The sequence below is a fragment of the Stigmatopora nigra genome, unplaced genomic scaffold (assembly GCF_051989575.1).
Source record: "Stigmatopora nigra isolate UIUO_SnigA unplaced genomic scaffold, RoL_Snig_1.1 HiC_scaffold_24, whole genome shotgun sequence".
In the NCBI taxonomy this organism is placed as follows: Eukaryota; Metazoa; Chordata; class Actinopteri; order Syngnathiformes; family Syngnathidae; genus Stigmatopora; species Stigmatopora nigra.
In genome coordinates, this window is record NW_027551603.1 from 1,330,687 (window position 1) to 1,354,311 (window position 23,625).

The window sequence follows — 23,625 nt, forward strand, 5'->3', positions numbered from 1 at the left end:
GTTACTGCTCTTGCAGATGGACACCCATGAAATGTCGAAAAAGATGCAGGGTATGATGCTCACAGCACCTGGTATTCCCAAGCGGTCTCCCAATCAGGTACTAAACAGGCCGAACCATGCTTGGCTTCCGAGATCGGACGAGATCGGGCCTTTTCAGTGTGGTATGGCCTTGAGCGGTACTGCTCTTGCAGATGGACACCCATGAAATGTCGAAAAAGATGCGGGGCATGGTTCTCACAGCACCTGGTACTCCCAAGCGGTCTCCCAATCAGATACTAACGAGGCCGAACCATGCTTGGCTTCCGAGATCGGACGAGACCGGACGAGATCGGGCCTTTTCAGGGTGGTATGGCCGTGAGTGGTACTGCTCTTGCAGATGGACACCCATGAAATGTCGAAAAAGATGCGGGGTATGATGCTCACAGCACCTGGTATTCCCAAGCGGTCTCCCAATCAGGTACTAAACAGGCCGAACCATGCTTGGCTTCCGAGATCGGACGAGATCGGGCCTTTTCAGGGTGGTATGGCCGTGAGCGGTACTGCTCTTGCAGATGGACACCCATGAAATGTCGAAAAAGATGCGGGGTATGATGCTCACAGCACCTGGTATTCCCAAGCGGTCTCCCAATCAGGTACTAACCAGGCCGTACCATGCTTGGCTGCCGAGATTGGACGAGATCGGGCGAGATCGGGCCTTTTCAGGGTGGTATGGACGTGAGCGGTACTGCTCTTGCAGATGGACACACATGAAATGTCGAAAAAAATGCGGGGCAAGATGCTCACAGCACCTGGTATCCCCAAGCGGTCTCCCAATCAGGTACTAACCAGGCCGAACCATGCTTGGCTGCCGAGATCGGACAAGATCGGGCCTTTTCAGGGTGGTATGGCCGTGAGCGGTACTGCTCCTGCAGATGGACACCCATGAAATGTCGAAAAAGATGCGGGGTATGATGCTCACAGCACCTGGTATTCCCAAGCGGTCTCCCAAACAGATACTAACCAGGCCGAACTATGCTTGGCTACCGAGTTCGGACGAGATCGGGCCTTTTCAGGGTGGTATGGCCTTGGGCGGTACTGCTCTTGCAGATGGACACCCATGAAATGTCGAAAAAGATGCGGGGTATGATGCTCACAGCACCTGGTATTCCCAAGCGGTCTCCCAATCAGGTACTATACAGGCCGAACAATGCTTGGCTTCCGAGATCGGACGAGATCGGGCCTTTTCAGGGTGGTATGGCCGTGAGCGGTACTGCAGTAGCAGATGGACACCCATGAAATGGCGAAAAAGATGCGGGGTATAATGCTCACAGCACCTGGTATTCCCAAGCGGTCTCCCAATCAGGTACTAACCAGGCCGAACCATGCTTGGCTTCCGAGATCGGACGAGATCAGGCCTTTTCAGGGTGGTATGGCCGTGAGCGGTACTGCTCTTGCAGATGGACACCCATGAGCTAAAGTATTAATTCGACCTTCTACACCTGCTACCCAAATCAATTAGGATTTGACATTATTCAAAGTCAGTTGGAATATTCAGGTTATAAAAGAGGGGGGAAAAGGCAGGAATATATACAGCTATGTTTTACTTTTGTGCATTTCAGGCCAAATTGGTATTTGTCTTTGAGTCAGCAATAATAACAAAGGAGTAAAGTCAGCTTGATTGCAGTAAGACTTTTTGCACTCTATACACTCAATTTTCACATGTTGTTTTACTTCTGGACGCTGCAAATGGACTGCACATCTGTTGCATCGTGTGTGTATATATGTGTATAACCGTACTTTGAATTATGATTTAAACCTTTACAACCCAACTACCTCAGATCAAGCAATTATAATGTAAAGTAGTAGATGTTTAAAAAAAGCACCAAATGCAAAAAGATAACAAAATAACAATACTAAATAGTCAAATAAGCAACTCCATTATTCTTTTAGAGAAAATATCTCAGCGGGGTCAAGTCATTCAATTCAAATCGACTGGTAATCAGATTCAATTAAAGACTAACTGATTGGGTGCAATGTTGTAGTGGCAGCACAACTAAATGAATTCACTGAATTTAAATGGGATTTATAAGTGTTTTCACATTTTATACTGTAAAACAAAAAATCACATAGGATTTATGGTTAAACACTGGAGCTACAGAATTTTACCAGAAATTACATTCAATTGGTATAGCACTTCAATAACCACCAATTTATTGGAACACTATTGTAGATTTTTCATTTCACTGAAACTAAAATTATATTGCTCCACCACCACATGCACACACCCCTTTTTTACTGTATAACTCTAGCAACCACAAGTATTTTATTTTTATTTTTTTAAGAAGAAAATGACTGACTATTCTTCTGTCTGTTCAGATATCACTACTTTTACATGATAAGAGAAGTAATTTTTAAAGAAGGCTCAGCAAAATACCCAGCATTCAATAGTACTGGCATGCTGGATCTTGCAAACTACACTTCTCAACTGCACGGAAAAAAAATAGAAAAAAACAGTCATACATTGTCTGCAGTACTTTCCACTCATTCGCTTACACTTTGTACTCCATCCTTTCTACACAAAAAGCATCATCCCGCTGTTACAGAGTAAAGAAGGTTGCACAGAGTCCTTTTCTTGCTGTTCTGTCTCTTTAGAACAGAAGGACACTTTGCGCTTCACAGAATGCAAGTCTACAAGTACTGCTGCTTAGATGTGGTTGAATGTTAGGCCCCTAAGAAATACATGTGAAGCAACAGCAATGCTTTACAAGGTGTCTATTGTTTATATAAATAAACATAAAACAGGTTACGAAAACATGCTGTAAAATCCAAATCATATTTTATCATAGTTTCACATGCTTAAACTAATAGTAATTGTTTAGTATAAATGATCGTCATGTGAAAGACATTGTTTAGTATTCTTTCATTCATTCATTCTCTCAACCGCTTATCCTCACAAGGGTCACGGGGGGTGCTAAAGCCTATCCCAGCTATCTACGGGCACCAGGCGGGGGACAAAAGAATGAACATAATTTAAAGTAATTGCTCTACAGTTGTACTGCATACCGGAGGTCATTTAATTCATTCAGATCAAGAACCTCAAATAACATATCGGCTGGTATTGTTGGAGATGGAAATCCAACTCATTTTATCTCTGAGGGCTAGCTGCGAATGCACTTGCATTATGTCAGTAAAATTCTAGAAATCATAGCGAAAGGGTTATTTTTCAAGAAAATCAGTTCCCGAAAGACCGACAAATTGTCTTTATTTGATGCTCTTGTCAGGAGAGGTTGGATTGCCTTTCCTGGCATGACGTCACGATAACTATCAGCTGTCACTAATTACGTGATTAGATTATTTTTGGCGTCACTGGACAAGGTCCAAGTGGACATGGGGAAGCTGGAGCACCTCTTTGAGTCCAGGGCCAAAGAGACGCCATGGGCCAAGAAAGCGCCAGAGAGCAAAAAGTCCGAGATCCTGGTTCTGGACTCCAAGCGGAGCACCGCCATCAACATCGGGATGACGGTCCTGCCCGCCGTTCACGTCATCAAGAGCGCCATCCTCAACTTTGACGACTTTGCCATCAACAAGGAGGGTGTGGAGAAGATCCTGAGCATGACGCCCACAGAGGAGGAGAAGCAGAAGATCCGCGAGGCTCGCTCGGCCAATCCCGACGTTCCCCTGGGGACGGCCGAGGAATTCCTCTCGGGCCTGGCTTCCGTCAGCGCCTTGACCCCCCGCCTGCAGCTGTGGTCTTTCAAACTCAACTATGAGGCACTCGAGCAGGAGATCGCCGAGCCCCTGTTTGACCTGAAGTTGGGCATGGAGCAGCTGGCCGGCAACCGGACCTTCAAGAAGATCCTGGCCACGCTGCTGGCCGTGGGGAACTTCCTCAACGGGTGTCCTCCTCACCAGAATCTTCAGGCTCCCTCCATGGTGAATCAATTCCTCTGGGCATAGGCATAAGATAACTTGGGCGCTCTCTGGTGGTTGTACGCACCTGGGCATCATGATGAAACGGTAAAGGCTTCCCAGGGCGACGTGCATAGCAGTGGTGGGGCGTATGAGTACGCTGCGGCTCTAACTCTTCTACCAGCTGTGGCTCATCTCTAGAAATGATGTGCCTGAGAGCCCCGCACCACGGTGTGTCCATTACAAAATTCCTAAACGATTCTGAGGGGTTTCTTATACATTCCAAGCAGTCCGGTGTCTTCGAGGTGGATGGTTTGCGTCGCCGAGTGCGTCGGCGCGAGCGTGGGTGGCGCTCCGCTGGGTCCATAATGGTTGGATCGTGCTGTTACGATTTCGCCGCGTAGTGCGACGCGATCGTAGGGTAAGTTGAACCCAGATGCAGAGTCGCCGAAGTAATTGGAAAGGTGAGGCAGATCTGTAGCTCTTGTTGGTTGATTTAATAAACGGGGTAACATAACTTAAACAACTTGGCTTGACCACTCATTACAAACGAACTGAACATGCGGCGTGGCGTCAATGGAAACAGCAATTACTACGAGGATTAACAGGAAACGAAACCAGAACTTAACCAGTCGATCCAACCGCGGTCACAGAAAATCATAATGCTTAAATACCAAAAATAATCTAATCACGTAATTAGTGACAGCTGATAGTTATCGTGACGTCATGCCAGGAAAGGCAATCCAACCACTCCTGACAGCTCTGAGTGATTTTGGATCCTTTGTTTCTCCCCCAAGTAATGAGGACATGTTCTTTTTAAGATAGCTCTCCATCTAAGTCCTACTATAGGTCCAGTCTTGGTAAAAGGTGCATGATGACAACTGATCTATCTGAAATCCAGAATTTGATCTGGATTTCAGATAGATCACCCATGAAATGTCGAAAAAGATGCGGGGTATGATGCTCACAGCACCTGGTATTCCCAAGCGGTCTCCCAATCAGGTACTAACCAGGCCGAACCATGCTTGGCTTCTGAGATCGGACGAGATCGGGCCTTTTCAGGGTGGTATGGCCGTGAGCGGTACTGCACTAGCAGATGGACACCCATGAAATGTCGAAAAAGATGCGGGGTATGCTGCTCACAGCACCTGGTATTCCCAAGCGGTCTCCCAATCAGGTACTAAACAGGCCGAACCATGCTTGGCTTCCGAGATCGGAGGAGATCGGGCCTTTTCAGGGTGGTATGGCCGTGAGCGGTACTGCTCTTGCAGATGGACACCCATGAAATGTCGAAAAAGATGCGGGGTATGATGCTCACAGCACCTGGTATTCCCAAGCGGTCTCCCAATCAGGTACTAACCAGGCCGAACCATGCTTGGCTTCCGAGATCGGACGAGATCGGGCCTTTTCAGGGTGGTATGGCCGTGAACGGTACTGCACTAGCAGAATGACACCCATGAAATGTCGAAAAAGATGCGGGGCATGGTTCTCACAGCACCTGGTATTCCCAAGCGGTCTCCCAATCAGGTACTAAACAGGCCGAACGATGCTTGGCTTCCGAGATCGGACGAGATCGGGCCTTTTCAGGGTGGTATGGCCGTGAGCGGTACTGCTCTTGCAGATGGACACCCATGAAATGTCGAAAAAGATGCGGGGTATGATGCTCACAGCACCTGGTATTCCCAAGCGGTCTCCCAATCAGGTACTAACCAGGCCGAACCATGCTTGGCTGCCGAGATCGGACGAGATCGGGCCTTTTCAGGGTGGTATGGCCGTGAGCTGTACTGCTCTTGCAGATGGACACCCATGAAATGTCGAAAAAGATGCGGGGCATGGTTCTCACAGCACCTGGTATTCCCAAGCGGTCTCCCAATCAGGTACTAACCAGGCCGAACCATGCTTGGCTTCCGAGATCGGACGAGATCAGGCCTTTTCAGGGTGGTATGGCCGTGAGCGGTACTGCTCTTGCAGATGGACACCCATGAGCTAAAGTATTATTTCGACCTTCTACACCTGCTACCCAAATCAATTGGGATTTGACATTATTCAAAGTCAGTTGGAATATTCAGGTTATAAAAGAGGGGGGAAAAGGCAGGAATATATACAGCTATGTTTTACTTTTGTGCATTTCAGGCCAAATTGGTATTTGTCTTTGAGTCAGCAATAATAACAAAGGAGTAAAGTCAGCTTGATTGCAGTAAGACTTTTTGCACTCTATACACTCAATTTTCACATGTTGTTTTACTTCTGGACGCTGCAAATGGACTGCACATCTGTTGCATCGTGTGTGTATATATGTGTATTACCGTACTTTGAATTTTGATTTAAACCTTTACAACCCAACTACCTCAGATCAAGCAATTATAATGTAAAGTAGTAGATGTTTAAAAAAAGCACCAAATGCAAAAAGATAACAAAATAACAATACTAAATAGTCAAATAAGCAACTCCATTATTCTTTTAGAGAAAATATCTCAGCGGGGTCAAGTCATTCAATTCAAATCGACTGGTAATCAGATTCAATTAAAGACTAACCGATTGGGTGCAATGTTGTAGTGGCAGCACAACTAAATGAATTCACTGAATTTAAATGGGATTTATAAGTGTTTTCACATTTTATACTGTAAAACAAAAAATCACATAGGATTTATGGTTAAACACTGGAGCTACAGAATTTTACCAGAAATTACATTCAATTGGTATAGCACTTCAATAACCACCAATTTATTGGAACACTATTGTAGATTTTTCATTTCACTGAAACTAAAATTATATTGCTCCACCACCACATGCACACACCCCTTTTTTACTGTATAACTCTAGCAACCACAAGTATTTTATTTTTATTTTTTTAAGAAGAAAATGACTGACTATTCTTCTGTCTGTTCAGATATCACTACTTTTACATGATAAGAGAAGTAATTTTTAAAGAAGGCTCAGCAAAATACCCAGCATTCAATAGTACTGGCATGCTGGATCTTGCAAACTACACTCCTCAACTGCATGGAAAAAAAATAGAAAAAAACAGTCATACATTGTCTGCAGTACTTTCCACTCATTCGCTTACACTTTGTACTCCATCCTTTCTACACAAAAAGCATCATCCCGCTGTTACAGAGTAAAGAAGGTTGCACAGAGTCCTTTTCTTGCTGTTCTGTCTCTTTAGAACAGAAGGACACTTTGCGCTTCACAGAATGCAAGTCTACAAGTACTGCTGCTTAGATGTGGTTGAATGTTAGGCCCCTTAGAAATACATGTGAAGCAACAGCAATGCTTTACAAGGTGTCTATTGTTTATATAAATAAACATAAAACAGGTTACGAAAACATGCTGTAAAATCCAAATCATATTTTATCATAGTTTCACATGCTTAAACTAATAGTAATTGTTTAGTATAAATGATCGTCATGTGAAAGACATTGTTTAGTATTCTTTCATTCATTCATTCTCTCAACCGCTTATCCTCACAAGGGTCACGGGGGGTGCTAAGGCCTATCCCAGCTATCTACGGGCACCAGGCGGGGGACAAAAGAATGAACATAATTTAAAGTAATTGCTCTACAGTTGTACTGCATACCGGAGGTCATTTAATTCATTCAGATCAAGAACCTCAAATAACATATCGGCTGGTATTGTTGGAGATGGAAATCCAACTCATTTTATCTCTGAGGGCTAGCTGCGAATGCACTTGCATTATGTCAGTAAAATTCTAGAAATCATAGCGAAAGGGTTATTTTTCAAGAAAATCTGTTCCCGAAAGACCGACAAATTGTCTTTATTTGATGCTCTTGTCAGGAGAGGTTGGATTGCCTTTCCTGGCATGACGTCACGATAACTATCAGCTGTCACTAATTACGTGATTAGATTATTTTTGGCGTCACTGGACAAGGTCCAAGTGGACATGGGGAAGCTGGAGCACCTCTTTGAGTCCAGGGCCAAAGAGACGCCATGGGCCAAGAAAGCGCCAGAGAGCAAAAAGTCCGAGATCCTGGTTCTGGACTCCAAGCGGAGCACCACCATCAACATCGGGATGACGGTCCTGCTCGCCGTTCACGTCATCAAGAGCGCCATCCTCAACTTTGACGACTTTGCCATCAACAAGGAGGGTGTGGAGAAGATCCTGAGCATGACGCCCACAGAGGAGGAGAAGCAGAAGATCCGCGAGGCTCGCTCGGCCAATCCCGACGTTCCCCTGGGGACGGCCGAGGAATTCCTCTCGGGCCTGGCTTCCGTCAGCGCCTTGACCCCCCGCCTGCAGCTGTGGTCTTTCAAACTCAACTATGAGGCACTCGAGCAGGAGATCGCCGAGCCCCTGTTTGACCTGAAGTTGGGCATGGAGCAGCTGGCCGGCAACCGGACCTTCAAGAAGATCCTGGCCACGCTGCTGGCCGTGGGGAACTTCCTCAACGGGTGTCCTCCTCACCAGAATCTTCAGGCTCCCTCCATGGTGAATCAATTCCTCTGGGCATAGGCATAAGATAACTTGGGCGCTCTCTGGTGGTTGTACGCACCTGGGCATCATGATGAAACGGTAAAGGCTTCCCAGGGCGACGTGCATAGCAGTGGTGGGGCGTATGAGTACGCTGCGGCTCTAACTCTTCTACCAGCTGTGGCTCATCTCTAGAAATGATGTGCCTGAGAGCCCCGCACCACGGTGTGTCCATTACAAAATTCCTAAACGATTCTGAGGGGTTTCTTATACATTCCAAGCAGTCCGGTGTCTTCGAGGTGGATGGTTTGCGTCGCCGAGTGCGTCGGCGCGAGCGTGGGTGGCGCTCCGCTGGGTCCATAATGGTTGGATCGTGCTGTTACGATTTCGCCGCGTAGTGCGACGCGATCGTAGGGTAAGTTGAACCCAGATGCAGAGTCGCCGAAGTAATTGGAAAGGTGAGGCAGATCTGTAGCTCTTGTTGGTTGATTTAATAAACGGGGTAACATAACTTAAACAACTTGGCTTGACCACTCATTACAAACGAACTGAACATGCGGCGTGGCGTCAATGGAAACAGCAATTACTACGAGGATTAACAGGAAACGAAACCAGAACTTAACCAGTCGATCCAACCGCGCCCACAGAAAATCATAATGCTTAAATACCAAAAATAATCTAATCACGTAATTAGTGACAGCTGATAGTTATCGTGACGTCATGCCAGGAAAGGCAATCCAACCACTCCTGACAGCTCTGAGTGATTTTGGATCCTTTGTTTCTCCCCCAAGTAATGAGGACATGTTCTTTTTAAGATAGCTCTCCATCTAAGTCCTACTATAGGTCCAGTCTTGGTAAAAGGTGCATGATGACAACTGATCTATCTGAAATCCAGAATTTGATCTGGATTTCAGATAGATCACCCATGAAATGTCGAAAAAGATGCGGGGTATGATGCTCACAGCACCTGGTATTCCCAAGCGGTCTCCCAATCAGGTACTAAACAGGCCGAACCATGCTTGGCTGCCGAGATCGGACGAGATCGGGCCTTTTCAGAGTGGTATGGCCGTGAGCGGTACTGCTTTAGCAGATGGACACCCATGAAATGTCGCAAAAGATGCGGGGTATGATGCTCACAGCACCTGGTATTCCCAAGCAGTCTCCCAACCAGGTACTAACCAGGCCGAACCATGCTTGACTTCCGAGATCGGACGAGATCGGGCCTTTTCAGGGTGGTACGGCCGTGAGCGGTACTGCTCTTGCAGATGGACACCCATGAAATGTCGAAAAAGATGCGGGGTATGATGCTCACAGCACCTGGTATTCCCAAGCGGTCTCCCAATCAGGTACTAAACAGGCCGAACCATGCTTGGCTGCCGAGATCGGACGAGATCGGGCCTTTTCAGGGTGGTATGGCCGTAAGCGGTACTGCAGTAGCAGATGGACACCCATGAAATGTCGAAAAAGATGCGGGGTATGATGCTCACAGCACCTGGTATTCCCAAGCGGTCTCCCAATCAGGTACTAAACAGGCCGAACCATGCTTGGCTTCCAAGATCGGACGAGACCGGGCCTTTTCAGGGTGGTATGGCCGTGAGCGGTACCGCTCCTGCAGATGGACACCCATGAAATGTCGAAAAAGATGCGGGGTATGATGCTCACAGCACCTGGTATTCCCAAGCGGTCTCCCAATCAGGTACTAAACAGGCCGAACCATGCTTGGCTTCGAAGATCGGACGAGATCGGGCCTTTTCAGGGTGGTATGGCCGTGAGCGATACTGCACTTGCAGATGGACACCCATGAAATGTCGAAAAGATGCGGGGTATGATGCTCACAGCACCTGGTATTCCCAAGCGGTCTCCCAATCAGGTACTAAACAGGCCGAACCATGCTTGGCTTCCGAGATCGGACGAGATGGGGCCTTTTCAGGGTGGTATGGCCGTGAGCGGTACTGCACCAGCAGATGGACACCCATGAAATCTCGAAAAAGATGCGGGGTATGATGCTCACAGCACCTGGTATTCCCAAGCGGTCTCCCAATCAGGTACTAAACAGGCCGAACCATGCGTGGCTTCCGAGATCGGACGAGATCGGGCCTTTTCAGGGTGGTATGGCCGTGAGCGGTACTGCTCTTGCAGATGGACACCCATGAAATGTCGAAAAAGATGCTGGGTATGATGCTTACAGCACCTGGTATTCCCAAGCGGTCTCCCAATCAGGTACTAACCAGGCCGAACCATGCTTGGCTTCCGAGATCGGACGAGATCGGGCCTTTTCAGGGTGGTATGGCCGTGAGCGGTACTGCACTAGCAGATGGACACCCATGAAATGTCGAAAAAGATGCGGGGTATGATGCTCACAGCACCAGGTATTCCCAAGCGGTCTCCCAATCAGGTACTAACCAGGCCGAACCATGCTTGGCTTCCGAAATCGGACGAGATCGGGCCTTTTCAGGGTGGTATGGCCGTGGGCGGTACTGCACTAGCAGATGGACACACATGAAATGTCGAAAAAGATGCGGGGTATGATGCTCACAGCACCTGGGATTCCCAAGCGGTCTCCCAATCAGGTACTAACCAGGCCGAACGATGCTTGGCTTCCGAGATCGGACGAGATCGAGCCTTTTCAGGGTGGTATGGCCGTGAGCGGTACCGCTCTTGCAGATGGACACCCATGAAATGTCGTAAAAGATGCGGGGTATGATGCTCACAGCACCTGGTATTCCCAAGCGGTCTCCCAATCAGGTACTAAACAGGCCGAACCATGCTTGGCTGCCGAGATCGGACGAGATCGAGCCTTATCAGGGTTGTATGGCCATGAGCGGTACTGCACTAGCAGATGGACACCCATGAAATGTCGAAAAAGATGCGGGGTATGATGCTCACAGCACCTGGTATTCCCAAGCGGTCTCCCAATCAGGTACTAACCAGGCCGAACCATGCTTGACTGCCGAGATCGGACGAGATCAGGCGAGATCGGGCCTTATCAGGGTGGTATGGCCGTGAGCGGTACTGCTCTTGCAGATGGACACCCATGAAATGTCGAAAAAGATGCGGGGTATGATGCTCACAGCACCTGGTATTCCCAAGCGGTCTCCCAATCAGGTACTAACCAGGCCGAACCATGCTTGGCTGCCGAGATCGGACGAGAACGGACGAGATCGGGCCTTTTCAGGGTGATATGGCCGTGAGCGGTACTACTTTTGCTGATGGACACCCATGAAATGTCGAAAAAGATGCGGGGTATGATGCTCACAGCACCTGGTATTCCCAAGCGGTCTCCCAATCAGGTACTAACCAGGCCAAACCATGCTTGGCTGCCGAGAACGGACGAGATCGGGCCTTTTCAGGGTGGTATGGCAGTGAGCGGTACTACTTTTGCTGATGGACACCCATGAAATGTCGAAAAAGATGCGGGGTATGATGCTCACAGCACCTGGTATTCCCAAGCGGTCTCCCAATCAGGTACTAACCAGGCCGAACAATGCTTGGCTGCCGAGATCGGACGAGATCGGGCGAGGTCGGGCCTCATCAGGGTGGTATGGCCGTGAGCGGTACTGCTCTTGCAGATGGACACCAATGAAATGTCGAAAAAGATGCGGGGTATGATGCTCACAGCACCTGGTATTCCCAAGCGGTCTCCCAATCAGGTACTAACCAGGCCGAACCATGCTTGGCTGCCGAGAACGGACGAGATCGGGCCTTTTCAGGGTGGTATGGCCGTGAGCGGTACTACTTTTGCTGATGGACACCCATGAAATGTCGAAAAAGATGCGGGGTATCATGGTCACAGCACCTGGTATTCCCAAGCGGTCTCCCAATCAGGTACTAACCAGGCCGAACCATGCTTGGCTTCCGAAATCGGACGAGATCGGGCCTTTTCAGGGTGGTATGGCCGTGGGCGGTACTGCACTAGCAGATGGACACACATGAAATGTCGAAAAAGATGCGGGGTATGATGCTCACAGCACCTGGGATTCCCAAGCGGTCTCCCAATCAGGTACTAACCAGGCCGAACCATGCTTGGCTTCCGAGATCGGACGAGATCGAGCCTTTTCAGGGTGGTATGGCCGTGGGCGGTACCGCTCTTGCAGATGGACACCCATGAAATGTCGTAAAAGATGCGGGGTATGATGCTCACAGCACCTGGTATTCCCAAGCGGTCTCCCAATCAGGTACTAAACAGGCCGAACCATGCTTGGCTGCCGAGATCGGACGAGATCGGGCCTTATCAGGGTTGTATGGCCATGAGCGGTACTGCACTAGCAGATGGACACCCATGAAATGTCGAAAAAGATGCGGGGTATGATGCTCACAGCACCTGGTATTCCCAAGCGGTCTCCCAATCAGGTACTAACCAGGCCGAACCATGCTTGACTGCCGAGATCGGACGAGATCAGGCGAGATCGGGCCTTATCAGGGTGGTATGGCCGTGAGCGGTACTGCTCTTGCAGATGGACACCCATGAAATGTCGAAAAAGATGCGGGGTATGATGCTCACAGCACCTGGTATTCCCAAGCGGTCTCCCAATCAGGTACTAACCAGGCCGAACCATGCTTGGCTGCCGAGATCGGACGAGATCGGACGAGATCGGGCCTTATCAGGGTGGTATGGCCGTGAGCGGTACTGCTCTTTCAGATGGACACCCATGAAATGTCGAAAAAGATGCGGGGTATGATGCTCACAGCACCTGGTATTCCCAAGCGGTCTCCCAATCAGGTACTAACCAGGCCGAACCATGCTTGGCTGCCGAGATCGGACGAGATCGGACGAGATCGGGCCTTTTCAGGGTGGTATGGCCGTGAGCGGTACTGCACTAGCAGATGGACACCCATGAAATGTCGAAAAAGATGCGGGGTATGATGCTCACAGCACCTGGTATTCCCAAGCGGTCTCCCAATCAGGTACTAACCAGGCCAAACCATGCTTGGCTTCCGAGATCAGACGAGATCGGGCCTTTTCAGGGTGGTATGGCCGAGAGCGGTACTGGTTTTGCAGATGGACACCCATGAAATGTCGAAAAAGATGCGGGGTATGATGCTCACAGCACCTGGTATTCCCAAGCGGTCTCCCAAACAGATACTAACCAGGCCGAACCATGCTTGGCTTCCGAGTTCGGACGAGATCGGGCCTTTTCAGGGTGGTATGGCCTTGGGCGGTACTGCTCTTGCAGATGGACACCCATGAAATGTCGAAAAAGATGCGGGGTATGATGCTCACAGCACCTGGTATTCCCAAGCGGTCTCCCAAACAGGTACTAAACAGGCCGAACGATGCTTGGCTGCCGAGATCGGACGAGATCGGGCGAGATCGGGCCTTATCAGGGTGGTATGGCCGTGAGCGGTAATGCTCTTGCAGATGGACACCCATGAAATGTCGAAAAAGATGCGGGGTATGATGCTCACAGCACCTGGTATTCCCAAGCGGTCTCCCAATCAGGTACTAAACAGGCCGAACCATGCTTGGCTTCCGAGATCGGACGAGATCGGGCCTTTTCAGGGTGGTATGGCCGTGGGCGGTACTGCTCCTTCAGATAGACACCCATGAAATGTCGAAAAAGATGCGGGGTATGATGCTCACAGCACCTGGTATTCCCAAGCGGTCTCCCAATCAGGTACTAAACAGGCCGAACCATGCTTGGCTGCCGAGATCGGACGAGATCGGGCCTTTTCAGGGTGGTATGGCCGTGAGCGGCACTGCACTAGCAGATGGACACCCATGAAATGTCGAAAAAGATGCGGGGTATGATGCTCACAGCACCTGGTATTCCCAAGCGGTCTCCCAATCAGGTACTAACCAGGCAGAACCATGCTTGGCTTCCGAGATCGGACGAGATCAGGCCTTTTCAGGGTGGTATGGCCATGAGCGGTACTGCACTAGCAGATGGACACCCATGAAATGTCGAAAAAGATGCGGGGTATGATGCTCATAGCACGTGGTATTCCCAAGCGGTCTCCCAATCAGGTACTAACCAGGCCGAACCATGCTTGGCTGCCGAGATCGGACGAGATCGGACGAGATCGGGCCTTTTCAGGGTGGTATGGCCATGAGCGGTACTGCACTAGCAGATGGACACCCATGAAATGTCGAAAAAGATGCGGGGTATGATGCTCACATTACCTGGTATTCCCAAGCGGTCTCACAACCAGGTACTAACCAGGCCGACACATGCTGGGCTGCCGAGATCGGACGAGATCGGGCCTTTTCAGGGTGGTATGGCCGTGAGCGGTACTGCTCTTGCAGATGGACACCCATGAAATGTCGAAAAAGATGAGGGGTATGATGCTCACAGCACCTGGTATTCCCAAGCGGTCTCACAATCAGGTACTAAACAGGCCGAACCATGCTTGGCTTCCGAGATCGGACGAGATCGGGCCTTTTCAGGGTGGTATGGCCATGAGCGGTACTGCACTAGCAGATGGACACCCATGAAATGTCGAAAAAGATGCGGGGTATGATGCTCACATTACCTGGTATTCCCAAGCGGTCTCCCAATCAGGTACTAACCAGGCCAAACCATGCTTGGCTTCCGGGATCAAAAGAGATCGGGCCTTTTCAGGGTGGTATGGCCGTGAGCAGTACTGCTCTTGCAGATGGACACCCATGAAATGTCGAAAAAGATGCGGGGTATGATGCTCACAGCACCTGGTATTCCCAAGCGGTCTCACAATCAGGTACTAAACAGGCCGAACCATGCTTGGCTTCCGAGATCGGACGAGATCGGGCCTTTTCAGGGTGGTATGGCCATGAGCGGTACTGCACTAGCAGATGGACACCCATGAAATGTCGAAAAAGATGCGGGGTATGATGCTCACATTACCTGGTATTCCCAAGCGGTCTCACAACCAGGTACTAACCAGGCCGACACATGCTGGGCTGCCGAGATCGGACGAGATCGGGCCTTTTCAGGGTGGTATGGCCGTGAGCGGTACTGCTCTTGCAGATGGACACCCATGAAATGTCGAAAAAGATGAGGGGTATGATGCTCACAGCACCTGGTATTCCCAAGCAGTCTCCCAATCAGGTACTAACCAGGCCAAACCATGCTTGGCTTCCGGGATCAAAAGAGATCGGGCCTTTTCAGGGTGGTATGGCCGTGAGCAGTACTGCTCTTGCAGATGGACACCCATGAAATGTCGAAAAAGATGCGGGGTATGATGCTCACAGCACCTGGTATTCCCAAGCGGTCTCCCAATCAGGTACTAACCAGGCCGAACAATGCTTGGCTGCCGAGATCGGACGAGATCGGGCGAGGTCGGGCCTCATCAGAGTGGTATGGCCGTGAGCGGTACTGCTCTTGCAGATGGACACCAATGAAATGTCGAAAAAGATGCGGGGTATGATGCTCACAGCACCTGGTATTCCCAAGCGGTCTCCCAATCAGGTACTAACCAGGCCGAACCATGCTTGGCTGCCGAGAACGGACGAGATCGGGCCTTTTCAGGGTGGTATGGCCGTGAGCGGTACTACTTTTGCTGATGGACACCCATGAAATGTCGAAAAAGATGCGGGGTATCATGGTCACAGCACCTGGTATTCCCAAGCGGTCTCCCAATCAGGTACTAACCAGGCCGAACCATGCTTGGCTTCCGAAATCGGACGAGATCGGGCCTTTTCAGGGTGGTATGGCCGTGGGCGGTACTGCACTAGCAGATGGACACACATGAAATGTCGAAAAAGATGCGGGGTATGATGCTCACAGCACCTGGGATTCCCAAGCGGTCTCCCAATCAGGTACTAACCAGGCCGAACCATGCTTGGCTTCCGAGATCGGACGAGATCGAGCCTTTTCAGGGTGGTATGGCCGTGGGCGGTACCGCTCATGCAGATGGACACCCATGAAATGTCGTAAAAGATGCGGGGTATGATGCTCACAGCACCTGGTATTCCCAAGCGGTCTCCCAATCAGGTACTAAACAGGCCGAACCATGCTTGGCTGCCGAGATCGGACGAGATCGGGCCTTATCAGGGTTGTATGGCCATGAGCGGTACTGCACTAGCAGATGGACACCCATGAAATGTCGAAAAAGATGCGGGGTATGATGCTCACAGCACCTGGTATTCCCAAGCGGTCTCCCAATCAGGTACTAACCAGGCCGAACCATGCTTGACTGCCGAGATCGGACGAGATCAGGCGAGATCGGGCCTTATCAGGGTGGTATGGCCGTGAGCGGTACTGCTCTTGCAGATGGACACCCATGAAATGTCGAAAAAGATGCGGGGTATGATGCTCACAGCACCTGGTATTCCCAAGCGGTCTCCCAATCAGGTACTAACCAGGCCGAACCATGCTTGGCTGCCGAGATCGGACGAGATCGGACGAGATCGGGCCTTATCAGGGTGGTATGGCCGTGAGCGGTACTGCTCTTTCAGATGGACACCCATGAAATGTCGAAAAAGATGCGGGGTATGATGCTCACAGCACCTGGTATTCCCAAGCGGTCTCCCAATCAGGTACTAACCAGGCCGAACCATGCTTGGCTGCCGAGATCGGACGAGATCGGACGAGATCGGGCCTTTTCAGGGTGGTATGGCCGTGAGCGGTACTGCACTAGCAGATGGACACCCATGAAATGTCGAAAAAGATGCGGGGTATGATGCTCACAGCACCTGGTATTCCCAAGCGGTCTCCCAATCAGGTACTAACCAGGCCAAACCATGCTTGGCTTCCGAGATCAGACGAGATCGGGCCTTTTCAGGGTGGTATGGCCGAGAGCGGTACTGGTTTTGCAGATGGACACCCATGAAATGTCGAAAAAGATGCGGGGTATGAAGCTCACAGCACCTGGTTTTCCCAAGCGGTCTCCCAATCAGGTACTAACCAGGCCGAACCATGCTTGGCTTCCGAGATCGGGCGAGATCGGGTCTTTTCAGGGTGGTATGGCCATGTGAGCGGTACTGCTCTTGCAGATGGACACCCATGAAATGTCGAAAAAGATGCGGGGTATGATGCTCACAGCACCTGGTATTCCCAAGCGGTCTCCCAATCAGGTACTAACCAGGCCGAACCATGCTTGGCTTCCGAGATCGGACGAGATCAGGCCTTTTCAGGGTGGTATGGCCGTGAGCTGTACTGCTCTTGCAGATGGACACCCATGAAATGTCGAAAAAGATGCGGGGTATGATGCTCGCAGCACCTGGTATTCCCAAGCGGTCTCCCAATCAGGTACTAACCAGGCCGAACCATGCTTGGCTGCCGAGATCGGACAAGATCGGGCCTTTTCAGGGTGGTAAGGCCGTGAGCGGTACTGCTCTTGCAGATGGACACCCATGAAATGTCGAAAAAGATGCGGGGTATGATGCTCACAGCACCTGGTATTCCCAAGCGGTCTCCCAAACAGATACTAACCAGGCCGAACCATGCTTGGCTTCCGAGTTCGGACGAGATCGGGCCTTTTCAGGGTGGTATGGCCTTGGGCGGTACTGCTCTTGCAGATGGACACCCATGAAATGTCGAAAAAGATGCGGGGTATGATGCTCACAGCACCTGGTATTCCCAAGCGGTCTCCCAAACAGGTACTAAACAGGCCGAACGATGCTTGGCTGCCGAGATCGGACGAGATCGGGCGAGATCGGGCCTTATCAGGGTGGTATGGCCGTGAGCGGTAATGCTCTTGCAGATGGACACCCATGAAATGTCGAAAAAGATGCGGGGTATGATGCTCACAGCACCTGGTATTCCCAAGCGGTCTCCCAATCAGGTACTAAACAGGCCGAACCATGCTTGGCTTCCGAGATCGGACGAGATCGGGCCTTTTCAGGGTGGTATGGCCGTGGGCGGTACTGCTCCTTCAGATAGACACCCATGAAATGTCGAAAAAGATGCGGGGTATGATGCTCACAGCACCTGGTATTCCCAAGCGGTCTCCCAATCAGGTACTAAACAGGCCGAACCATGCTTGGCTGCCGAGATCGGACGAGATCGGGCCTTTTCAGGGTGGTATGGCCGTGAGCGGCACTGCACTAGCAGATGGACACCCATGAAATGTCGAAAAAGATGCGGGGTATGATGCTCACAGCACCTGGTATTCCCAAGCGGTCTCCCAATCAGGTACTAACCAGGCAGAACCATGCTTGGCTTTCGAGATCGGACGAGATCAGGCCTTTTCAGGGTGGTATGGCCATGAGCGCTACTGCACTAGCAGATGGACACCCATGAAATGTCGAAAAAGATGCGGGGTATGATGCTCACAGCACGTGGTATTCCCAAGCGGTCTCCCAATCAGGTACTAACCAGGCCGAACCATGCTTGGCTGCCGAGATCGGACGAGATCGGACGAGATCGGGCCTTTTCAGGGTGGTATGGCCATGAGCGGTACTGCACTAGCAGATGGACACCCATGAAATGTCGAAAAAGATGCGGGGTATGATGCTCACATTACCTGGTATTCCCAAGCGGTCTCACAACCAGGTACTAACCAGGCCGACACATGCTGGGCTGCCGAGATCGGACGAGATCGGGCCTTTTCAGGGTGGTATGGCCGTGAGCGGTACTGCTCTTGCAGATGGACACCCATGAAATGTCGAAAAAGATGAGGGGTATGATGCTCACAGCACCTGGTATTCCCAAGCGGTCTCCCAATCAGGTACTAACCAGGCCAAACCATGCTTGGCTTCCGGGATCAAAAGAGATCGGGCCTTTTCAGGGTGGTATGGCCGTGAGCAGTACTGCTCTTGCAGATGGACACCCATGAAATGTCGAAAAAGATGCGGGGTATGATGCTCACAGCACCTGGTATTCCCAAGCGGTCTCACAATCAGGTACTAAACAGGCCGAACCATGCTTGGCTTCCGAGATCGGACGAGATCGGGCCTTTTCAGGGTGGTATGGCCGTGAGCGGTACTGTTCTTGCAGATGGACACCCATGAAATGTCGAAAAAGATGCGGGGCAAGATGCTCACAGCACCTGGTATTCCCAAGCGGTCTCCCAATCAGGTACTAAACAGGCCGAACGATGCTTGGCTTCCGAGATCGGACGAGATCGGGCCTTTTCAGGGTGGTATGGCCGTGAGCGGTACTGCTCTTGCAGATGGACACCCATGAAATGTCGAAAAAGATGCGGGGTATGATGCTCACAGCACCTGGTATTCCCAAGCGGTCTCCCAATCAGGTACTAACCAGGCCGAACCATGCTTGGCTGCCGAGATCGGACGAGATCGGGCCTTTTCAGGGTGGTATGGCCGTGAGCTGTACTGCTCTTGCAGATGGACACCCATGAAATGTCGAAAAAGATGCGGGGCATGGTTCTCACAGCACCTGGTATTCCCAAGCGGTCTCCCAATCAGGTACTAAACAGGCCGAACTATGCTTGGCTTCCGAGATCGGACGAGATCGGACGAGATCAGGCCTTTTCAGGGTGGTATGGCCGTGAGCGGTACTGCTCTTGCAGATGGACACCCATGAAATGTCGAAAAAGATGCGGGGCATGATGCTCACAGCACCTGGTATTCCCAAGCGGTCTCCCAATCAGGTGCTAACCAGGCCGACACATGCTGGGCTGCCGAGATCGGACGAGATTGGGCCTTTTCAGGGTGGTATGGCCGTGAGCGGTACTGCTCTTGCAGATGGACACCCATGAAATGTCGAAAAAGATGCGGGGTATGATGCTCACAGCACCTGGTATTCCCAAGCGGTCTCCCAATCAGGTACTAACCAGGCCAAACCATGCTTGGCTTCCGGGATCGAAAGAGATCGGGCCTTTTCAGGGTGGTATGGCCGTGAGCAGTACTGCTCTTGCAGATGGACACCCATGAAATGTCGAAAAAGATGCGGGGTATGATGCTCACAGCACCTGGTATTCCCAAGCGGTCTCCCAATCAGGTACTAAACAGGCCGAACCATGCTTGGCTTCCGAGATCGGACGAGATCGGGCCTTTTCAGGGTGGTATGGCCGTGAGCGGTACTGCTCTTGCAGATGGACACCCATGAAATGTCGAAAAAGATGCGGGGTATGATGCTCACAGCACCTGGTATTCCCAAGCGGTCTCCCAATCAGGTACTAACCAGGCCGAACCATGCTTGGCTGCCGAGATCGGACGAGATCGGGCCTTTTCAGGGTGGTATGGCCGTGAGCGGTACTGCTCTTGCAGATGGACACCCATGAAATGTCGAAAAAGATGCGGGGTAGGATGCTCAGAGCACCTGGTATTCCCAAGCGGTCTCCCAATCAGGTACTAACCAGGCCGAACAATGCTTGGCTGCCGAGATCGGACGAGATCGGACGAGATCGGGCCTTTTCAGGGTGGTATGGCCGTGAGCGGTACTGCTCTTGCAGATGGACACCCATGAAATGTCGAAAAAGATGCGGGGTATGATGCTCACAGCACCTGGTATTCCCAAGCGGTCTCCCAATCAGGTACTAACCAGGCCGAACAATGCTTGGCTGCCGAGATCGGACGAGATCGGGCGAGGTCGGGCCTCATCAGGGTGGTATGGCCGTGAGCGGTACTGCTCTTGCAGATGGACACCAATGAAATGTCGAAAAAGATGCGGGGTATGATGCTCACAGCACCTGGTATTCCCAAGCGGTCTCCCAATCAGGTACTAACCAGGCCGAACCATGCTTGGCTGCCGAGAACGGACGAGATCGGGCCTTTTCAGGGTGGTATGGCCGTGAGCGGTACTACTTTTGCTGATGGACACCCATGAAATGTCGAAAAAGATGCAAGGTATGATGCTCACAGCACCTGGTATTCCCAAGCGGTCTCCCAATCAGGTACTAACCAGGCCGAACCATGCTTGGCTTCCGAGATCGGACGAGATCGGGCCTTTTCAGGGTGGTATGGCCGTGGGCAATACTGCTCTTGCAGATGGACACCCATGAAATGTCGAAAAAGATGCGGGGTATGATGCTCACAGCACCTGGTATTCCCAAGCGGTCTCCCAATCAGGTACTAAACAGGCCGAACCATGCTTGGCTTCCGAGATCGGACGAGATCGAGCCTTTTCAGGGTGGTATGGCCGTGAGATGTACTGCTCTTGCAGATGGACACCCATGAAATGTCGAAAATGATGCGGGGTATGATGCTCACAGCACCTGGTATTCCCAAGCGGTCTCCCAATCAGGTACTAAACAGGCCGAACCATGCTTGGCTTCCGAGATCGGACGAGATCGGGTCTTTCAGGGTGGTATGGCCGTGAGCGGTACTGCTTTTGCAGATGGACACCCATGAAATGTCGAAAAAGATGCGGGGCATGGTTCTCACAGAACCTGGTATTCCCAAGCGGTCTCCCAATCAGATACTAACCAGGCCGAACCATGCTTGGCTTCCAAGATCGGACGAGATCGGACGAGATCGGGCCTTTTCAGGGTGGTATGGCCGTGAGCGGTACTGCTCTTGCAGATGGACACCCATGAAATGTCGAAAAAGATGCGGGGCATGGTTCTCACAGCACCTGGTATTCCCAAGCGGTCTCCCAATCAGGTACTAAACAGGCCGAACTATGCTTGGCTTCCGAGATCGGGCGAGATCAGGCCTTTTCAGGGTGGTATGGCTGTGAGCAGTACTGTTCATGCAGATGGACACCCATGAAATGTCGAAAAAGATGCGGGGTATGATGCTCACAGCACCTGGTATTCCCAAGCGGTCTCCCAATCAGGTACTAAACAGGCCGAACCATGCTTGGCTTCCGAGATCGGATGAGATCGGGCCTTTTCAGGGTGGTATGGCCGTAAGCGGTACTGCTCTTGCAGATGGACACCCATGAAATGTCGAAAAAGATGCGGGGCATGGTTCTCACAGCACCTGGTATTCCCAAGCGGTCTCCCAATCAGGTACTAACCAGGCCGAACCATGCTTGGCTGCCGAGATCGGACGAGATCGGGCGAGATCGGGCCTTTTCAGGGTGATATGGCCGTGAGCGGTACTGCTTTAGCAGATGGACACCCATGAAATGCCGAAAAAGATGCGGGGTATGATGCTCACAGCACCTGGTATTCCCAAGCGGTCTCCCAATCAGGTACTAACCAGGCCGAACCATGCTTGGCTGCCGAGATCGGACGAGATCGGACGAGAACGGGCCTTTTCAGGGTGGTATGGCTGTCAGCGGTACTGCTCTTGCAGATGGACACCCATGAAATGTCGAAAAAGATGCGGGGCGTGGTTCTCACAGCACCTGGTATTCCCAAGCGGTCTCCCAATCAGGTACTAAACAGGCCGAACCATGCTTGGCTTCCGAGATCGGACGAGATCGGGCCTTTTCAGGGTGGTATGGCCGTGAGCGGTATTGCTCTTGCAGATGGACACCCATGAAATTTCGAAAAAGATGCGGGGTATGATATTCACAGCACCTGGTATTCCCAAGCGGTCTCCCAATCAGGTACTAACCAGGCTGAATCATACTTGGCTTCCGAGATCGGGCGAGATCGGGCCTTTTCAGGGTGGTATGGCCGTGAGCGGTATTGCACTAGCAGATGGACACCCATGAAATGTCGAAAAAGATGCGGGGTTTGATGCTCACAGCACCTGGTATTCCCATGCGGTCTCCCAATCAGGTACTAACCAGGCCGAACCATGCTTGGCTTCCGAGATCGGACGAGATCGGGCCTTTTCAGGGTGGTATGGCCGTGAGCGGTATTGCACTAGCAGATGGACACCCATGAAATGTCGAAAAAGATGCGGGGTATGATGCTCACAGCACCTGGTATTCCCAAGCGGTCTCCCAATCAGGTACTAAACAGGCCGAACCATGCTTGGCTTCCGAGATCGGACGAGATCGAGCCTTTTCAGGGTGGTATGGCCGTGAGCGGTACTGCACTAGCAGATAGACACCCATGAAATGTCGAAAAAGATGCGGGGTATGATGCTCACAGCACCTGGTATTCCCAAGCAGTCTCCCAATCAGGTACTAAACAGGCCGAACCATGCTTGGCTTCCGAGATCGGGCGAGATGGGGTCTTTTCAGGGTGGTATGGCCGTGAGCGGTACTGCACTTGCAGATGGACACCCATGAAATGTCGAAAAAGATGCCGGGTATGATGTTCACAGCACCTGGTATTCCCAAGCGGTCTCCCAATCAGGTACTAACCAGGCCGAACCATGCTTGGCTGCCGAGATCGGACGAGATCGGGCGAGATCGGGCGAGATCGGGCCTTATCAGGGTGGTATGGCCGTGAGCGGTACTGCTCTTGCAGATGGACACCCATGAAATGTCGAAAAAGATGCGGGGTATGATGCTCACAGCACCTGGTATTCCCGAGCGGTCTCCCAATCAGGTACTAACCAGGCCGAACCATGCTTGGCTTCCGAGATCGGACGAGATCGGGCCTTTTCAGGGTGGTATGGCCGTGAGCGGTACTGCTTTCGC

General features: G+C 51.1%; 89 pseudogenes; all 89 read right to left on the reverse strand.

Annotated features, from left to right (window-relative positions):
* Window positions 1–56: 56 nt before the first annotated feature.
* Window positions 57–175, reverse strand: LOC144183547 (5S ribosomal RNA; annotated as a pseudogene).
* A 241-nt stretch (window positions 176–416) lies between these two features.
* LOC144187581 (5S ribosomal RNA) lies at window positions 417–535 on the reverse strand (annotated as a pseudogene).
* Window positions 536–591: 56 nt separating this feature from the next.
* Window positions 592–720, reverse strand: LOC144186848 (5S ribosomal RNA; annotated as a pseudogene).
* Window positions 721–776: 56 nt separating this feature from the next.
* LOC144182390 (5S ribosomal RNA) lies at window positions 777–895 on the reverse strand (annotated as a pseudogene).
* A 56-nt stretch (window positions 896–951) lies between these two features.
* Window positions 952–1,070, reverse strand: LOC144186495 (5S ribosomal RNA; annotated as a pseudogene).
* A 56-nt stretch (window positions 1,071–1,126) lies between these two features.
* Window positions 1,127–1,245, reverse strand: LOC144190766 (5S ribosomal RNA; annotated as a pseudogene).
* A 56-nt stretch (window positions 1,246–1,301) lies between these two features.
* On the reverse strand, window positions 1,302–1,420 carry LOC144187788 (5S ribosomal RNA; annotated as a pseudogene).
* Window positions 1,421–4,849: 3,429 nt separating this feature from the next.
* On the reverse strand, window positions 4,850–4,968 carry LOC144189105 (5S ribosomal RNA; annotated as a pseudogene).
* A 56-nt stretch (window positions 4,969–5,024) lies between these two features.
* Window positions 5,025–5,143, reverse strand: LOC144189272 (5S ribosomal RNA; annotated as a pseudogene).
* A 56-nt stretch (window positions 5,144–5,199) lies between these two features.
* On the reverse strand, window positions 5,200–5,318 carry LOC144184871 (5S ribosomal RNA; annotated as a pseudogene).
* Window positions 5,319–5,374: 56 nt separating this feature from the next.
* Window positions 5,375–5,493, reverse strand: LOC144182615 (5S ribosomal RNA; annotated as a pseudogene).
* A 56-nt stretch (window positions 5,494–5,549) lies between these two features.
* LOC144186337 (5S ribosomal RNA) lies at window positions 5,550–5,668 on the reverse strand (annotated as a pseudogene).
* Window positions 5,669–5,724: 56 nt separating this feature from the next.
* LOC144190086 (5S ribosomal RNA) lies at window positions 5,725–5,843 on the reverse strand (annotated as a pseudogene).
* Window positions 5,844–9,272: 3,429 nt separating this feature from the next.
* Window positions 9,273–9,391, reverse strand: LOC144190058 (5S ribosomal RNA; annotated as a pseudogene).
* Window positions 9,392–9,447: 56 nt separating this feature from the next.
* LOC144188007 (5S ribosomal RNA) lies at window positions 9,448–9,566 on the reverse strand (annotated as a pseudogene).
* A 56-nt stretch (window positions 9,567–9,622) lies between these two features.
* LOC144189651 (5S ribosomal RNA) lies at window positions 9,623–9,741 on the reverse strand (annotated as a pseudogene).
* A 56-nt stretch (window positions 9,742–9,797) lies between these two features.
* Window positions 9,798–9,916, reverse strand: LOC144191730 (5S ribosomal RNA; annotated as a pseudogene).
* Window positions 9,917–9,972: 56 nt separating this feature from the next.
* LOC144183021 (5S ribosomal RNA) lies at window positions 9,973–10,091 on the reverse strand (annotated as a pseudogene).
* Window positions 10,092–10,146: 55 nt separating this feature from the next.
* On the reverse strand, window positions 10,147–10,265 carry LOC144182120 (5S ribosomal RNA; annotated as a pseudogene).
* Window positions 10,266–10,321: 56 nt separating this feature from the next.
* LOC144191051 (5S ribosomal RNA) lies at window positions 10,322–10,440 on the reverse strand (annotated as a pseudogene).
* Window positions 10,441–10,496: 56 nt separating this feature from the next.
* On the reverse strand, window positions 10,497–10,615 carry LOC144188102 (5S ribosomal RNA; annotated as a pseudogene).
* A 56-nt stretch (window positions 10,616–10,671) lies between these two features.
* Window positions 10,672–10,790, reverse strand: LOC144190688 (5S ribosomal RNA; annotated as a pseudogene).
* Window positions 10,791–10,846: 56 nt separating this feature from the next.
* On the reverse strand, window positions 10,847–10,965 carry LOC144191166 (5S ribosomal RNA; annotated as a pseudogene).
* A 56-nt stretch (window positions 10,966–11,021) lies between these two features.
* Window positions 11,022–11,140, reverse strand: LOC144191648 (5S ribosomal RNA; annotated as a pseudogene).
* Window positions 11,141–11,196: 56 nt separating this feature from the next.
* LOC144183353 (5S ribosomal RNA) lies at window positions 11,197–11,325 on the reverse strand (annotated as a pseudogene).
* A 56-nt stretch (window positions 11,326–11,381) lies between these two features.
* Window positions 11,382–11,510, reverse strand: LOC144185038 (5S ribosomal RNA; annotated as a pseudogene).
* Window positions 11,511–11,566: 56 nt separating this feature from the next.
* On the reverse strand, window positions 11,567–11,685 carry LOC144191204 (5S ribosomal RNA; annotated as a pseudogene).
* A 56-nt stretch (window positions 11,686–11,741) lies between these two features.
* LOC144185471 (5S ribosomal RNA) lies at window positions 11,742–11,870 on the reverse strand (annotated as a pseudogene).
* Window positions 11,871–11,926: 56 nt separating this feature from the next.
* On the reverse strand, window positions 11,927–12,045 carry LOC144189605 (5S ribosomal RNA; annotated as a pseudogene).
* Window positions 12,046–12,101: 56 nt separating this feature from the next.
* LOC144183124 (5S ribosomal RNA) lies at window positions 12,102–12,220 on the reverse strand (annotated as a pseudogene).
* A 56-nt stretch (window positions 12,221–12,276) lies between these two features.
* On the reverse strand, window positions 12,277–12,395 carry LOC144190282 (5S ribosomal RNA; annotated as a pseudogene).
* A 56-nt stretch (window positions 12,396–12,451) lies between these two features.
* Window positions 12,452–12,570, reverse strand: LOC144190223 (5S ribosomal RNA; annotated as a pseudogene).
* Window positions 12,571–12,626: 56 nt separating this feature from the next.
* Window positions 12,627–12,755, reverse strand: LOC144183354 (5S ribosomal RNA; annotated as a pseudogene).
* A 56-nt stretch (window positions 12,756–12,811) lies between these two features.
* On the reverse strand, window positions 12,812–12,940 carry LOC144183919 (5S ribosomal RNA; annotated as a pseudogene).
* A 56-nt stretch (window positions 12,941–12,996) lies between these two features.
* LOC144182912 (5S ribosomal RNA) lies at window positions 12,997–13,125 on the reverse strand (annotated as a pseudogene).
* Window positions 13,126–13,181: 56 nt separating this feature from the next.
* Window positions 13,182–13,300, reverse strand: LOC144188025 (5S ribosomal RNA; annotated as a pseudogene).
* Window positions 13,301–13,356: 56 nt separating this feature from the next.
* On the reverse strand, window positions 13,357–13,475 carry LOC144183591 (5S ribosomal RNA; annotated as a pseudogene).
* A 56-nt stretch (window positions 13,476–13,531) lies between these two features.
* LOC144186769 (5S ribosomal RNA) lies at window positions 13,532–13,660 on the reverse strand (annotated as a pseudogene).
* A 56-nt stretch (window positions 13,661–13,716) lies between these two features.
* On the reverse strand, window positions 13,717–13,835 carry LOC144189997 (5S ribosomal RNA; annotated as a pseudogene).
* A 56-nt stretch (window positions 13,836–13,891) lies between these two features.
* On the reverse strand, window positions 13,892–14,010 carry LOC144188777 (5S ribosomal RNA; annotated as a pseudogene).
* Window positions 14,011–14,066: 56 nt separating this feature from the next.
* Window positions 14,067–14,185, reverse strand: LOC144182068 (5S ribosomal RNA; annotated as a pseudogene).
* A 56-nt stretch (window positions 14,186–14,241) lies between these two features.
* LOC144186669 (5S ribosomal RNA) lies at window positions 14,242–14,370 on the reverse strand (annotated as a pseudogene).
* Window positions 14,371–14,601: 231 nt separating this feature from the next.
* Window positions 14,602–14,720, reverse strand: LOC144182232 (5S ribosomal RNA; annotated as a pseudogene).
* Window positions 14,721–14,776: 56 nt separating this feature from the next.
* Window positions 14,777–14,895, reverse strand: LOC144185169 (5S ribosomal RNA; annotated as a pseudogene).
* Window positions 14,896–14,951: 56 nt separating this feature from the next.
* On the reverse strand, window positions 14,952–15,070 carry LOC144182233 (5S ribosomal RNA; annotated as a pseudogene).
* Window positions 15,071–15,301: 231 nt separating this feature from the next.
* LOC144182709 (5S ribosomal RNA) lies at window positions 15,302–15,420 on the reverse strand (annotated as a pseudogene).
* A 56-nt stretch (window positions 15,421–15,476) lies between these two features.
* LOC144184679 (5S ribosomal RNA) lies at window positions 15,477–15,605 on the reverse strand (annotated as a pseudogene).
* Window positions 15,606–15,661: 56 nt separating this feature from the next.
* On the reverse strand, window positions 15,662–15,780 carry LOC144189606 (5S ribosomal RNA; annotated as a pseudogene).
* A 56-nt stretch (window positions 15,781–15,836) lies between these two features.
* Window positions 15,837–15,955, reverse strand: LOC144183125 (5S ribosomal RNA; annotated as a pseudogene).
* Window positions 15,956–16,011: 56 nt separating this feature from the next.
* On the reverse strand, window positions 16,012–16,130 carry LOC144190283 (5S ribosomal RNA; annotated as a pseudogene).
* A 56-nt stretch (window positions 16,131–16,186) lies between these two features.
* Window positions 16,187–16,305, reverse strand: LOC144190224 (5S ribosomal RNA; annotated as a pseudogene).
* A 56-nt stretch (window positions 16,306–16,361) lies between these two features.
* On the reverse strand, window positions 16,362–16,490 carry LOC144183355 (5S ribosomal RNA; annotated as a pseudogene).
* Window positions 16,491–16,546: 56 nt separating this feature from the next.
* Window positions 16,547–16,675, reverse strand: LOC144183920 (5S ribosomal RNA; annotated as a pseudogene).
* Window positions 16,676–16,731: 56 nt separating this feature from the next.
* On the reverse strand, window positions 16,732–16,860 carry LOC144182913 (5S ribosomal RNA; annotated as a pseudogene).
* A 56-nt stretch (window positions 16,861–16,916) lies between these two features.
* Window positions 16,917–17,035, reverse strand: LOC144188026 (5S ribosomal RNA; annotated as a pseudogene).
* Window positions 17,036–17,091: 56 nt separating this feature from the next.
* Window positions 17,092–17,210, reverse strand: LOC144191933 (5S ribosomal RNA; annotated as a pseudogene).
* A 58-nt stretch (window positions 17,211–17,268) lies between these two features.
* LOC144187789 (5S ribosomal RNA) lies at window positions 17,269–17,387 on the reverse strand (annotated as a pseudogene).
* Window positions 17,388–17,443: 56 nt separating this feature from the next.
* Window positions 17,444–17,562, reverse strand: LOC144183993 (5S ribosomal RNA; annotated as a pseudogene).
* Window positions 17,563–17,618: 56 nt separating this feature from the next.
* Window positions 17,619–17,737, reverse strand: LOC144183592 (5S ribosomal RNA; annotated as a pseudogene).
* A 56-nt stretch (window positions 17,738–17,793) lies between these two features.
* LOC144186770 (5S ribosomal RNA) lies at window positions 17,794–17,922 on the reverse strand (annotated as a pseudogene).
* Window positions 17,923–17,978: 56 nt separating this feature from the next.
* LOC144189998 (5S ribosomal RNA) lies at window positions 17,979–18,097 on the reverse strand (annotated as a pseudogene).
* Window positions 18,098–18,153: 56 nt separating this feature from the next.
* On the reverse strand, window positions 18,154–18,272 carry LOC144188778 (5S ribosomal RNA; annotated as a pseudogene).
* A 56-nt stretch (window positions 18,273–18,328) lies between these two features.
* LOC144184099 (5S ribosomal RNA) lies at window positions 18,329–18,447 on the reverse strand (annotated as a pseudogene).
* A 56-nt stretch (window positions 18,448–18,503) lies between these two features.
* LOC144186610 (5S ribosomal RNA) lies at window positions 18,504–18,632 on the reverse strand (annotated as a pseudogene).
* Window positions 18,633–18,863: 231 nt separating this feature from the next.
* On the reverse strand, window positions 18,864–18,982 carry LOC144191127 (5S ribosomal RNA; annotated as a pseudogene).
* Window positions 18,983–19,038: 56 nt separating this feature from the next.
* On the reverse strand, window positions 19,039–19,157 carry LOC144191554 (5S ribosomal RNA; annotated as a pseudogene).
* Window positions 19,158–19,213: 56 nt separating this feature from the next.
* LOC144190698 (5S ribosomal RNA) lies at window positions 19,214–19,332 on the reverse strand (annotated as a pseudogene).
* Window positions 19,333–19,388: 56 nt separating this feature from the next.
* LOC144186348 (5S ribosomal RNA) lies at window positions 19,389–19,507 on the reverse strand (annotated as a pseudogene).
* A 56-nt stretch (window positions 19,508–19,563) lies between these two features.
* LOC144186998 (5S ribosomal RNA) lies at window positions 19,564–19,692 on the reverse strand (annotated as a pseudogene).
* Window positions 19,693–19,923: 231 nt separating this feature from the next.
* LOC144190605 (5S ribosomal RNA) lies at window positions 19,924–20,042 on the reverse strand (annotated as a pseudogene).
* Window positions 20,043–20,098: 56 nt separating this feature from the next.
* On the reverse strand, window positions 20,099–20,217 carry LOC144187582 (5S ribosomal RNA; annotated as a pseudogene).
* Window positions 20,218–20,273: 56 nt separating this feature from the next.
* LOC144186360 (5S ribosomal RNA) lies at window positions 20,274–20,392 on the reverse strand (annotated as a pseudogene).
* A 56-nt stretch (window positions 20,393–20,448) lies between these two features.
* On the reverse strand, window positions 20,449–20,577 carry LOC144187195 (5S ribosomal RNA; annotated as a pseudogene).
* A 56-nt stretch (window positions 20,578–20,633) lies between these two features.
* LOC144185472 (5S ribosomal RNA) lies at window positions 20,634–20,762 on the reverse strand (annotated as a pseudogene).
* Window positions 20,763–20,818: 56 nt separating this feature from the next.
* On the reverse strand, window positions 20,819–20,937 carry LOC144189607 (5S ribosomal RNA; annotated as a pseudogene).
* Window positions 20,938–20,993: 56 nt separating this feature from the next.
* LOC144188275 (5S ribosomal RNA) lies at window positions 20,994–21,112 on the reverse strand (annotated as a pseudogene).
* Window positions 21,113–21,168: 56 nt separating this feature from the next.
* LOC144190758 (5S ribosomal RNA) lies at window positions 21,169–21,287 on the reverse strand (annotated as a pseudogene).
* A 56-nt stretch (window positions 21,288–21,343) lies between these two features.
* On the reverse strand, window positions 21,344–21,461 carry LOC144189589 (5S ribosomal RNA; annotated as a pseudogene).
* A 241-nt stretch (window positions 21,462–21,702) lies between these two features.
* On the reverse strand, window positions 21,703–21,821 carry LOC144185990 (5S ribosomal RNA; annotated as a pseudogene).
* A 56-nt stretch (window positions 21,822–21,877) lies between these two features.
* LOC144187844 (5S ribosomal RNA) lies at window positions 21,878–21,996 on the reverse strand (annotated as a pseudogene).
* A 56-nt stretch (window positions 21,997–22,052) lies between these two features.
* Window positions 22,053–22,181, reverse strand: LOC144185702 (5S ribosomal RNA; annotated as a pseudogene).
* A 56-nt stretch (window positions 22,182–22,237) lies between these two features.
* On the reverse strand, window positions 22,238–22,366 carry LOC144185968 (5S ribosomal RNA; annotated as a pseudogene).
* Window positions 22,367–22,422: 56 nt separating this feature from the next.
* LOC144190064 (5S ribosomal RNA) lies at window positions 22,423–22,541 on the reverse strand (annotated as a pseudogene).
* A 56-nt stretch (window positions 22,542–22,597) lies between these two features.
* Window positions 22,598–22,716, reverse strand: LOC144187081 (5S ribosomal RNA; annotated as a pseudogene).
* Window positions 22,717–22,772: 56 nt separating this feature from the next.
* On the reverse strand, window positions 22,773–22,891 carry LOC144189132 (5S ribosomal RNA; annotated as a pseudogene).
* Window positions 22,892–22,947: 56 nt separating this feature from the next.
* LOC144189213 (5S ribosomal RNA) lies at window positions 22,948–23,066 on the reverse strand (annotated as a pseudogene).
* Window positions 23,067–23,122: 56 nt separating this feature from the next.
* LOC144185286 (5S ribosomal RNA) lies at window positions 23,123–23,241 on the reverse strand (annotated as a pseudogene).
* A 56-nt stretch (window positions 23,242–23,297) lies between these two features.
* LOC144186594 (5S ribosomal RNA) lies at window positions 23,298–23,436 on the reverse strand (annotated as a pseudogene).
* A 56-nt stretch (window positions 23,437–23,492) lies between these two features.
* LOC144184274 (5S ribosomal RNA) lies at window positions 23,493–23,611 on the reverse strand (annotated as a pseudogene).
* Window positions 23,612–23,625: the final 14 nt, after the last annotated feature.